This window comes from Dendrobates tinctorius, unplaced genomic scaffold (genome assembly GCF_039654945.1).
Source record: "Dendrobates tinctorius isolate UK_male_01 unplaced genomic scaffold, ASM3965494v1 ptg000011l, whole genome shotgun sequence".
Classification (NCBI taxonomy): domain Eukaryota; kingdom Metazoa; phylum Chordata; class Amphibia; order Anura; family Dendrobatidae; genus Dendrobates; species Dendrobates tinctorius.
Genome location: NW_027361679.1, coordinates 87,848,497 through 87,860,563, shown reverse-complemented (window position 1 = coordinate 87,860,563; position 12,067 = coordinate 87,848,497).

Sequence of the window (12,067 nt, the reverse complement as noted above, 5' to 3'; positions counted from 1 at the left end):
ACCAGAAGTCTAGGGAGGGCAGAGGGAGTTGGAGCTGTCCAGCCGTCAAGGTAAGACGGCCGTGCACACAGCTCAGAGAAAGTTCCCGGGCTCCAGCGCCGACGTGTGTGCCTGGCCCAGCCCGCCCCTGCCCCAAACCAAAACAGCTCATTACCCCAAGAACACCATCTCCACAAGGAAACATGGTGGAAGCAGCATCATGCTGTGGGATGTTTTTCGGCAGCAGGGACAGGGAAAATGGTTAAAGTCAAGGGGAAGATCGCTGGTGTGAAATACAAGGATATTCTTGAGCAAATCCAGCTTCAGTCTGTCAGTGATTTTAGTTAGGGATGGATGTTCACCTTCCAACCAGACAATGACCCTAGGCATACTGTGAAAGCAACACTCAAGTGGTTTAAGGGGAAATGTGTAAATGTTTTGGAGTGTCCTAGTCAAAGCCCAGACCTTAATCCAATTGAGAAACTGTGGTCATACTTGAAGATTGCTCTTCACCAGAGGCAACCATCTTACTTGAAGGAGCTGAAGCAAATTTGCCTTCAGGAATGGGCAAAAATCCCAGTGGCAAGATGTGGAAAGCTCATAAAGGCTTATTCAAAGCAGTTTGCAGCTGTAATTGTTGCAAAAGGAGACTGTTCACAGTACGAACTTTAGGGGGCTGAATAGTTAGGCACACTGAAGTTGTCAGTTATTTTGACATATTTGTTGTTTGCTTCATGAAAAAAAGAAAACTGAACGATCAAAGTTGTGGGCATATTCTTTACATGAACTGATGCAAACCCTCTGTCACGTTGCCGTCGGACTCAGGGGCTGGTGTTCCGGCCTCGGCCACTGGGAGGCGAAAGACTGTCACGTTGCCGTTGGACTTGGGGGCTGCTGTTTCTGCCTTGGCCACTGGGAGGCGCCGGACTCCTTTGACTGGTGGTGCCGGCAATAGGAGGGCTATGTCCTCATGTGGGTCTGCTCCTTTGATGCATGCCTGTCATTGGGCATCACTGTGGTTCTCCTGTGGGTGATGGTGATGACAGAGAAGGGGCTCCTGCGCAGGCATCTGGTGGGCGCAGGCTTCACTCCTCTGTCAGAGGTGAAGGGGTTGGTGCATCGCCATCTGGCCTGGTTCTGGGGGCGGTCCAGATGAGGTCATCAGACTTGGAGCCTGTGAGGGATAGCCTTATCCTTCAAATACTTTGGAGCCTGTCCTGCAGGCCGCCAGATATAATCTTGGTTTCCCCAGTGTGCTAGTGTTTGATTTGCTATTTTGACTCTGACCTCAGCCTGGATTTCTGACCCTTCTACCGCCTGCCGATTTTGTACCTCTGTTGCTCTCCCACTTTTTTGACTCTGACCTTGGCCTGGATTTTGACTCTGCTTCAGCCTGCCGATTTTGACCTGGACTCCTGACTACGCTTTCGGTCCCGTTTATTAAATCCCTTCCTGGCGACCGTCCTGCTCCTGTCCGCTGCTCTCATAGGCAGCCACCCCTTGGGCTCTGCTGTAATTCCAGATCCCTGTATAGGGGTAAAGGGTCTCGTGGTTTCTTGGGGTCCTGTCTTACTTGCAACCCAGACTTGCACCAGACGGACGTCACATTATATCTGGCCCAAAATTGTTTTTATGTATCCAGCATTATATATATATAAAAGCATTACCTACCTTTCCCCTGAATTTTTTTCTCTCCTGCCTTGCTTTCTCTGAGTTGATTATGTGGCTAAAGCACCTGTTACCTGCTTCATTGCACAACCCTGTGGAGAAACACTCCCATCATCCTGCATAAACATGCTGCACAGGCCACAGTCTGGAGACCTCAGGGAAAACACTGAACGTCAGAAGTCTTCACTCCTGGGACGTCAGCCCCTGGGTAGTTCTGGTCAAGCCTTACCAGGGGCCCAGGTATTGTCCGCAGATGCGGCCAAAGTTTCTTTTACCTATTTCTTTGTCATACCTTAAGAAATCTGTGTGTTTGGAGGCTTATGTAGATAGTGTATTATGATTGGGTCACCGAGGAGGAGAGCAAGACCAAGCTAAGCCACAGAAAACCAGAGAGGTTGGTAACTAAGCGGATTGCAGACCCCTGATCCTATCCAAACAACTAGCAGTAGCCGTGGAGCGTGCCTACGATGATCCTAGACGCCTCGGCACAGCCGGAGAACTAAATAAGCCTAAAGCAAGAAAGGGGAAATCTAAACTGCCCTAGAGCAGACCCCAAAGGAATAGATAGCTGTTATGATTGAGTCACCGTAGGAGGCAAAAACAGAAATGCTAGCTAAGTCCAGAAGACCAGAGAGGTTGGCAGCTATCGGATTGCAGACCCCTGAACCTATCAACACAACTAGCAGTAGCCGTGGGGGGTTCCTACGATGCCCTAGACCCCTCGATCACAGCCGGAGGACTAAATAGCCTAAAAACAGAAAGGGAAATCTAAACTGCCCCAGAGCAGACCCCAAAGCAAAAGGCAGCCCCCCGCATATAATGACGGTGAAGCAAGAAGAAAGAACACAACACAGACAGAAAGATAGACTGAGCAAAGACGGGGCCCAAGCTAACTAGATAGGAAAGGACAGGAAGGCTGCTGTCTGCAATCCGTGAAAAACCCTATGAAAATAAGAGCCAACAGACTGACAGTGAAAAAGGCCCTGAAGACGCTAGGCTTCAAAAATACTATGTCAGTACTCAGGAATATTCTGAAGACAGAGCAACCGGCAAAAGGAGATTCAGCTCACCCCAGCAGGGAATGGCAGAATCCAGAAAAGCAAGGCAAACAAAAACAAAACACAAATGCTAAAAGGCAAAGCAGAAAACTTAGCTTTAGAGGAGCAGGAATCAGACTGGTCTCCTAGAAGTCCACAGAGAAATCACCCGCAGGGCAGAAGGGCGTCGGCAGCCTTATATCCAGTCCGTGACTCCACTCAGCCAGTCATCATCATTAGGCTCAGGTGCCTGATAATCAGGCTCATTACCTTCCTTTACCAGAAGAGGGAGTTCACCAGACCTCAGTGACAAAGGGGAAAATGAACTCACAACAGATAGCCCCCAAACATATATTGTCGGTGAGACAAGATGACAACACAAACGCAGGTAGGAAAATAGACTGAGCAAACGATGGGGCCCACACTAACTAGACAGGAAAGGAAAGACACTGTCTGCAATCAAGCAAAAAACCCTGCAAAAAAATGTCCAACACGTCTGATAGAAAAATACTGAAATCACTCGATTTCGCCCACTATATCAGCACTCTGGTATATTCTGAAAGCAGAGCAAAAAGAGGCCAATTTAATAAGGGACAAAAACAAACTGGCACAAGCAGTAACTTAAGGATGGAAATTCAGCACAGCCCCAGCCGGAGCTGGCTGACCACACAAAACTGAAATAGACAAAACCAGATCAAATGTGAACAAAAGCAAAAGAACACTTAGCTGAGCATGCAGGGACTGAGCTGGAAACCAAGACCTCAGGAGGCAGGAAAAAATCACCAGCAGGGATAGAGGGAGTTGGCTGTCTTAAATGCAGTCAGAACTCCAGATGTCCAATCATCCTCCTCATTATCAGGTGGCAGGCCTCTGTTAATTAGATCAGCTCCATTACCTCCAGTAACCACCAGAGGGAGCCCGGAAAGAGAACTCGCGACCCCTCTGTCAATATAACCAGCTCCACTACCTTCACTAGTAACCAGAGGTAGGCCAGAAAGCGAATTCACAACATAGTGGTTCTGAAGGGAACTTCATGGATTTCCTTGTAGCAAGGAATTTTGGTGTACCACTGCTAAGGCTTAATGCTCCCATTAAAACCACAGCAATTAATGGCACATCTATTGTCCAGGGTGGAGTGGAGTTTGTTACTAAGGAAGTATTAATGTCAGTGGGGTTATTTACATGTTGAACATGTGTCATGCTTTGTTATCGATAATTTATCAGTCGCAGTTATTCTGGGTATACCTTGGTTGCGCAAACAATCCAGTCATAGACTGGCACCTGGGTGATATCGTGCGCTGGAGCCCACAGTGGCAGGACAACTGTATATCGCTATCAGTGAACCAAGTTAAATTCAAACCTCCCTTTGTACCTTATGCATTTAGAGATTATGAGGATATCTTTTCTATAGTGGAATCAGAGAAATTACCCCCTCACAGAGGGTACGATTACCCCATAGACTTGATACCGGATTCTCGTCTCCCAAAGGGGAGAATATTTAATCTCTCTGGTCCAGAGCATCAGGTCATGAAAGACTACATAGCAGACAGTTTAAGTAAAGGGTATACTAGACCATCTACAGGGGTTGGACAAAATAATGGAAACACCTGGAAACATCAACAAAAGTTAGTTTAATATGCTGTAGGTCCACCTTTTGCGGCGATTTCAGCCTCAATTCTCCGAGGTATGGATTAATACAAAGTGTGAATTGTTTCCAAAGGAATTGTAGCCCATTCTTCAGTTAAAACACCCTCCAGTTCTTTGAGCGATGATGGCGGCGGAAATCGACGTCTAACTTGAATCTCTAAAATCGACTATAAATGCTCAATAATGTTGAGGTCTGGGGATTGTGGGGGCCAGATGAGATGCTCAACTTCATTACAATGTTCCTCGTGCCATGCTTTAACGATTCTAGCTGTATGAATTGGTGCATTATCATCCTGAAAGATGGCGCTCCCCTCAGGGAACAGTACTTGAACCATAGGATGCACTTGGTCGCCCAAAATGCCTAAATAATCACAGCTGTTAATTCTTCCATGAAGGGATATCATTGGCCCGGCGCATCTCCACGAAATAGCACCCCAGATCTTCACAGAACCTCCGCCATGTTTTACGGTTGGGAGAAGGCAGTCTGGATGGAATGCTTCTTTCGGCTATCTCCAAACATACACGCGGCCGGAGGTCAGAAATAGGGTAAACGATGATTTGTCTGAGAATATCACGTTTCCACTGCTCGAGGGACCAATTCTGGAGGTTTCTACACCACTCTAAATGCTTGGAAATATTTGTCATTGATAGCAGCGGTTTTCGAAATGCAGCTCTTCCGTGGAATCCAGATTTGTGCAGCTCCCGACGAACAGTTTTCGTGGAAACTGGGTTCTGTAGGTGTTCATTGAGCTCAGCAGTGATTTTCGGAGCCGTGGTCTTGCGATCCTCTATCACAATTCGCTTTAGAGTCCGACGGTCTCTCAGTCAACTTCGACTTTCGGCCGGACCTGTGCTTTGCTGCGGACGTTTTTCCTTCTCTTTCAAACGCAGTCATTACTTTGGAGACAGTACCTCTTGACACGCCAAGCATTCGGGCACTTTGTTACACTAGCGCCTGCCATGCGAGCACCAACAATTTGGCCTCTTTGAAAATCCGAGAGGTCTGCCATTGGTATCAAGTTTTCATCAATGTTCTTACAATTCTGCAAAACAAACAGTTAATTTACATACACATATCACATAACACAAATCAACTACAAAACATTACCATATGTCACGGTCTGCATCTTTATAACATGTTCGAAGATTATGATGCCAAAATGTTAGGTGTTTCCATTATTTTGTCCAACCCCTGTACCTCACCTGTTGGGGCCGGGTTCTTTTTTGTGGAAAAGAAAGATGGTGGTCTCAGACCTTGCATTGATTACCGTGAGTTAAACGCAATCACTGTAAAAAAACAGTATCCGCTTCCACTCTTACCTGATCTTTTTAACCAGCTGTTGGGAGCCCGTTGGTTTATTAAGCTTGACCTCCGAGGAGCATATAATCTTGTTCGTTTAAGAAAGAGAGATGAGTGGAAGACCGCGTTTAACACACCCCTTGGCCACTTTGAGTACCTCGTGATGCCATTCGGTCTCAGTAATGCACCTGCAGTGTTTCAGAATTTTGTGAACGATATCTTCAGAGACATCTGTGGGGTATATGTAGTTGTTTATTTGGATGACATCCTGATTTACTCTGCTGACCTTATGACGCACGTCCAACATGTCTGTTCTGTCCTCCAGAGACTTAGAGACCATTCTCTATTCGCCAAACTAGAGAAATGTGTTTTCATGGCTGAGGAGGTACAGTTTCTGGGGTACATTGTGTCAGCTAAAGGATTTTGCATGGATCCTGCCAAGATCCAACCCATTAAGGAATGGGTACAATCCAAGTCTCTTAAAGCGCTGCAGCGATTTTTAGGTTTCACCAACTATTATCACAAATTTATTAAAGGTTTTTCGGAGATAGCCAAACCACTCACTGATTTGAATTGGAAAGGGGCAGATGTGGTTAACTGGAAGCCTGAGGCACTTCAGGCATTTTCTGTCTTAAAGGAATGTTTTTCCTCTAATCCGATATTGGTTCAGCTTGATCTGAACCGCCCCTTTATAGTAGAGGTAGATGCCTCTGAAGTTGGAGTAGGAGCAGTGCTATCGCAAGGCACTGCATCCCTCACTCAACTTCGTCCATGTGCCTTCTTTTCCCGAAAATATTGTGAATACTGTGTCCAATAGGGGTACCCAGTTCGTTTCGAAATTTTGGAGGGAGTTCTGTAAACGGATTGGCATTGAACTGTCCTTTTCCTCTGCCTATCACCCTGAAACCAATGGTCAAACCGAGCGCACCAACCAAGCTCTTGAACAGTATCTCCGTTGTTATGTCTCTGAGCATCAGTCCGATTGGGTGGAACATCTGCCGTTAGCACAGTTTGCCCTGAATAATCAGTACCAGGAGTCCATCAAGACTACCCCTTTTTTCTGTAATCATGGGCTGCACCCACGCTTTGGTTCATTCTCTGCTAAGATGTCAGAGCTCCCTGGGGTAGAAAGATCTATACATCAGTTACAAACTATCTGGTCAGAAGTCAACATAAACTTAAAAGGGGCTCATGCTAGACAAGCATCTTCTGCTAACGGCGATCCAAGAGGCCGCACCTGGGAGTTGGAGACAAAGTTTGGCTTTCTACCAGGAATATTAGGCTTAAAGTGCCGTTTGCCAAACTGGGTCCCAGGTTCATTGGTCCATATGAAATTATTGAGGTGATTAACCCAGTAGCCTTTCGTCTGAAACTCCCTCAATAATTCAAACTGCCTAATGTATTCCATAAGTCCCTTCTCAAATTGTACCGCTCTCCGATTCATCCTGTCCAGTCCCCTCCTCCTCCAGTTTTGGTTGGCGGTGCCTTGGAATACGAAGTCCAGGGTATCCTTGACTCCCGTTTAGTGAGAGCATCCATGCAGTATCTGGTGCACTGGAAGGGCTACGGTCCGGAGGAAAGGTCCTGGGTGCCTGCCAGTAACGTTCATGCCAAGGGGTTGATCAGGAAGTTTTATCTCCATCCCAACAAACCGGGTTTTGAGGGTCCGGAGGCCCCTCTTAGAAGGGGGGTACTGTTACGTCGCCATCGGACTCGGGGGCTGGTGTTCCAGCCACGGCCACTGGGAGGCACCAGACTGTCACGTCGCCGTCAGACTTGGGGGCTGCTGTTCCTACCTCGGCCACTGGGAGGCGCTGGACTGTCACATCGCCGTTGGACTCGGGGGCTGCTGTTCCTGCCTCGGCCACTGGGAGGCGCCGGACTCTTTCGACTGGTGGTGCCGGCAATAGGAGGGCTATGTCCTCATGTGGGTCCGCGCCTTTGACGCATGCCTCTGTCGTTGGGCATTGCCGTGGTTCTCCTGTGGGTGATGGTGGTGACAGAGAAGGGGCTCCTGCGTAGGCATCTGGTGGGCGCAGGCTTCACTCCTCTGTCAGAGGTGAAGGGATTGGTGCATCGCCATCTGGCCTGGTTCTGGGGGCAGTCCAGATGAGGTCATCAGACTGTGAGGGATAGCCTATCCTTCAAATACTTTGGAGCCTGTCCTGCAGGCCGCCAGATATAGTCTTGGTTCCCCCAGTGTGCTAGTGTTTGATTTGCTATTTTGACTCTGACCTCAGCCTGGATTTCTGATCCTTCTACCGTCTGCTGATTTTGTACCTCTGTTGCTCTCCTGGTTTTTTGACTCTGACCTCAGCCTGGATTTCTGACCCTTCAACCGCCTGCTGATTTTGTACCTCTGTTGCTCTCCCGGTTTTTTGACTCTGCTTCAGCCTGCCGATTTTGTACCTCTGCTGCCTGCCTGGTTTTGACCTGGACTCCTGACTACGCTTTCGGTCCCATTTATTAAATCCCTTCCTGGCGACCGTCCTGCTCCGGGCCGCTGCTCTCATAGGCAGCCACCCCTTGGGCTTTGCTGTAATTCCAGATCCCTGTAACGGGGTAAAGGGTCTTGGGGTTTCTCGGGGTGCTGTGTTACTTGCAGCCCAGACTTGCACCAGACGGACGTCATACCCTCAAAGAACAGCGAAATTTCAGGTTGCAATGTAGCAAAACACGAAAGGGGGGGGGGGATACTTTTGCAAGCCACTGTAAAAGCCAAGTAGCGCTCCTTCACATCAGATCCCTGCCGTATTCTCACACAGTAGTGTACAACCTCATATGGGGTACTGCCATGTTTACTGGTGTTAAAACGTATTTTAGTGGAAAAAAATAATTTTTTTTGTTTTCACATCTAAATGTTATAAAGTTTTGTGAATCACCTGTAGGTTAAAAATGTTCAGTACACCAAAAGAGGAATTCCATCTAGGAATAAATTATGAGATCCATATTCTGTTCATTGTGAATATTACAAATTTGGGCCTACAATTTTAGCCTAAAAGAAAAATGGAATTTTCGTTTTCACATCTATATTTTAAAAAGTTCTGTGAAGCACATATAGGTTCAACAAGCTCAACACACCCCTGATGAATTCCTTTATGGGTCTAGTTTCCAAAAAGGGGTCACTTGGTGTTTCTGCCATTTTGGTACCCAGGGGTTCGGCAAATTAGACAGTTTCTGCAATCTATTCCAGCCAAATTTAGACTCCAAATACTGAATGTCACTTCTGCACTTCACAGCACTACTGTGTGTCCAAACAGAACTTTTTGACTAAATGTGGGGTATTGCTGCCCACGCTCAGGAAAAAGTGTGTAACAAACTGTGGGGTCCACTACTTCATTTTAGTACTTGAAAAATTGGAACGTATTGGGCTAAAGTAACATTTTCATGAAAAAAAATTAAAATTTTTAATATGACGACCTAATGGTTTCAAAGACTGTGCAGTACCTGTGGGTTCAAATTGCTTGCTATGCCCCTGGATAAAGTCCTTGAGGGGTATGGTTTCCATAGTGGGGTCACTTGTTTGGGTTTTCTGCTGTTTATTCACCTTAGGGGCCCTGCAAATGTAACATGGAACCTGCAATCTATTTCAGCCAAATTTGTTTCAAAATTCAAAGGACGCCCCTTCCCTTCTGTGCCATGCCGTGTGTCTAAACAGAGGTTTCTGACCACATCTTAGGTATCTGCACGCTCAGAAGAAACAGAACAACACATTGTGGATCAATTTTATCGTGCTATTCCTTGTAAGGCTATGTGCACACGCTGCGTTTTTGCTGCAGTTCCGCTGTGGTTTTGGCCCTGCGGAACCGCAGCAGTTCCGCTGACATGGTACAGTACCATGTAACCCTATGGGTTTTCAAAACCGCAGTGCTCACGCTGCGGTTTTTTCCGCGCAGTTTTTTTTCTGCAGCATGTCAATTGTTTCTGCGGATTCCACTGCGGTTTCACACCTTTAACATAGTAGAGGTGTGAAACCGCAGGAAAACCGCAGGTCACTTTACCTGCAGTTCCGTGGGAAAAAACCCGCAGGTGAAACCGCAGAGTGTGCACATAGCATAAAAGTAAACAGAGCAACATTTTAAGAGGAAAAATTTATTATTTTTCTTCATTCCACTTTCCATTAAATTCCTGTGTAGCAACTGAAGGGTTAAAACATTTCCTGACAGCAGTTTTTAAATATTTGAGGGGTGCTGGTTTTAAAATGGTATCACTTGTTGAGCAGTTTCCAATGTGCAGACCCCTCAAAGTTTAAATCTGAATAGGTCCTCAAAGAAGCAGGTTTTATAAATGTCTTGAAAAAAATGAGAAATTGCTGATCAATTTTTAACCCTTCGAACATCCTAACAAAATAAAATGATGTTTTAAAAATTATGCAGATGTAGACATATGGGAAATGTTATTTATTATTTTGCACAGCATGACTAACTGGTCTAAGGATATAAAAATTGAAAGTTTGAAAATTGCTAATTTTTCAACATTTTAGCCAAAATTCCAATATTTTCACAAATAAACGCAAAAATTTTTTACCTAAATTTACCACCGGGGCTATGACGCTTCTATCTAAATCTTAACAGCACAAAGTATAAAAAATAGCCTCCTGTTGTGCCCATTATTACATTGAGGGGTTAATTGCGTTGAAGCGACATTACCTAGGTGCTATGCACTATACTATCAGGGTCCAGCACCAATGTTAGGCTGCAATCTCCTCAGTCTAATAACTTAATGGGACAGTGTGTGCTTATAGGGGGGAGGCGAGTGGTGTATGAATAAGGGCCCCATCACACACAGCGAGATCGCTGATTTTGTGACGCATAAGCGATCTCTCCAGCGATATCGCTGTGTGTGACATCCATCAGCGATAGTGCAGGATCGTCCAGGGCCATTTTTTGATCGCTGGTCTCCCGCTGGCCAGCACGCTGCGTATGGCAGCGGGAGAGCAGCGATCAGCGACGTTGCACACTGGTATCCAACGTAAACAGCGGGTAACTAAGAGCCGCTGTTTACAGTAGATACCAGCTTGCTCGCTGGCGAGTCTGTCTATGTGACAGGTCACCAGCGATCAGCCTAGCTATGTCCCAGCGATCCCATCCATGTCGGATCGTTGGTGGGATCGCTGGGACACTGTTGTGTGTAACGGGGCCTTAAGAGCAGAGGCGATCACCTCTCCACTTTGCCTTACTAAACGAGCTTAATGATTAAGCAGTTAAGTCTAGCGACACTGGTTTAAGTGAATGGAACTAGGTGGCGGTATACAGTGAGTACGGAAAGTATTCAGACAATAAATTTTTCACTTTGTTTCATTGCAGCCATTGGTAAATTAAAAAAAGTTCTTTTTTTTCCTCATTAATGTACACTCTGCACCACATTTTGACTGAAAAAAAACAGAAATGTAGAAATTTTTGCAAAAAGAAAAACTGAAATATCACATGATCATAAGTATTCAGACCCTTTGCTGAGACACTCATATTTAAGTCACATGCTGTCCATTTCCTTTTGTTCCTCCTTGAGATGGTTCTACTCATTCATTGGAGTCCAGCTGTGTTTAATTAAACTGATAGGACTTGATTTGGGAAGGCACACACCTGTCTATATAAGAGCTCACCGCTCACAGTGCATGTCAGACCAAATGAGAATCATGAGGTCAAAGGAACTGGCCAAGGAGCTCCGAGATAGAATTGTGGCAAGGCAAAGATCTGGCCAAGGGTATAAAAGATTTTCTGCAGCACTCAAGGTTCCTAAGAGCACAGTGACCTCTATAATCCTTAAATGGAAGAAGTTTGGGATAACCAGAAGTATTCCTAGACCTGGCCGTCCAGCCAAACTGAGCAATCGTGGGAGGAAGAGCCTTGTGAGAGAGGTAAAGAAGAACCCCAAGATCACTGTGGCTGAGCTCCACAGATGCAGTAGGGAGATGGGAGAAAATTCCACTATCACTGCAGCCCTCCACCAGTCGGGCCTTTATGGCAGAGTGGCCCAACGGAAGCCTCTCCTCAGTGCAAGACATATGAAAGCCTGCATAGAGTTTGCTAAAAAACACATGAAGGACTCACAGACTATGAGAAATAAGATTCTCTAGTTTGATGAGACAAAGATAGAACTTTTTGGTGATCATTCTAAGCGGTATTATTATAGAATGCTGTAGATAAGCCCTGAAAGGCAGTGTCTGCATCTTATAGCGGCCAAAACAGGTGACAGGTTCCCTTTAATCTTTTCAGCAACCCTAGTAACCTATAGAAAATGTATGTATGGTATTAACTTTTTATTCCACTTTCTTTTATAGGTCACCATAGAAGACTACAACAGATGTAGTAGGAGAGAACGACTGAACAGTAAGGTTGTAACTCACCCAATCTTCAGAAGAGAAAAGCCTCTGACTATTACGAACACATTAACACTTGGACGACCAGAGTGCAGGTGTACAGGAAAGGGTCAAAAG